General features: G+C 42.4%; 1 pseudogene; it reads right to left on the reverse strand.

Annotated features, from left to right (window-relative positions):
• Positions 1-262: 262 nt before the first annotated feature.
• On the reverse strand, positions 263-1037 carry LOC118059623 (uncharacterized; annotated as a pseudogene).
• Positions 1038-1263: the final 226 nt, after the last annotated feature.

Genomic DNA, 1263 nt, shown 5'->3' on the forward strand with positions numbered 1-1263 from the left:
GTTCACGAGAAAGGTTGTAGGATGCCACTACCACTCAAGAACACCAGGTGCCCAGCTAAATAAATTATCCAAAGCAATAACAAAAATATTCAGATGGAGAGTAAATAAAAACAACTGAACTCAAACCGAAAACCTAAAACCAGAAGGCAGATTTAAATCACAGGACTTGCTTATAGTTGAAAACTAATGTGCTATTATTATATAGAATAGCTATCATAATTCCACTGACATTAACCATCACAAAAATGCAACAGAGTAAAACTAAAAAAAACAGAATTTATTCCTTTCAATAAATATTGAAACATGGAGCAGAATCATCCAAATTCACCATAGATTATATACATATGAAACCGTGCAGTGAAACTAAGCACAGCCTCACCAAACCACAATTTACCATCAGTAATCAAAGCGATAATCGCTGTAATCATCACGCACAGCGAGATCATTCTCCACTTTCTCTGCAATTTTCTCCTCCTCGTATTTCAATCCTTCTTCCAACGCAAGCTAGAGCCCCAGCAACAGCACCCACAGCCAGTCCCGTCCCAAACCCCATTATCTTCCCTCCTTTATGCCTCTGAGTACCGTTATCAACCGGTGCGGAGGGCCCACTGCCATAACTATCCATTGTCCGATCAAAAAAGGGCCTTGGTGGCATGGATGGCGGCGGTGCAGAGGAGTAATATCCTGAATAATACAGAAAAGGAGAGTAGGCGTCGTGGTAGGAACAATAATGCGGTACGGATGGCGGGCAGAGAAGATGACGGTGGAAGCGGGATAGTCGGGTAACTGTAATCAGGTGGTGGTGGCAGAGTGACACCACTGTAATAATAGCTCTGTGGAGTAGTAATTCGGTAAACGGGCTGCGGTGGTGGAGGAGGAGAAAACGGTCTTTCACGCACACCTAATTTGATTCTGATTTTCCCCTGAGGGCGACCAGAGGGTCGTGTTAGTTCGAAAGACCGGATCCGGGTTGAGTCATCAGGGTCGGGTAAGTCTTTTAATGCAACCCGGAGAGTGCCACCGAGAGGTTTGGGGGTTTATCCTTACTGGATTACCAAGGAAAACACTCTTGAGGCCCTTGTATTGTATAGACTATAGAGAGGTCAGTTCGACTCTGAATTTTTATTTATGTTAATTACAGCCAAGTTGCCTTGGTGAATGTAAAATTTATATTCCCTTTGAATAAGTTTATCCTAGTGGTACTTTTTTCTCCAATCATTCTTCAGATTTCCATAAATAATTTCTGCTGGGTCATTTAATCTA

This window comes from Populus alba, chromosome 10, assembly GCF_005239225.2.
Source record: "Populus alba chromosome 10, ASM523922v2, whole genome shotgun sequence".
NCBI lineage: Eukaryota > Viridiplantae > Streptophyta > Magnoliopsida > Malpighiales > Salicaceae > Populus > Populus alba.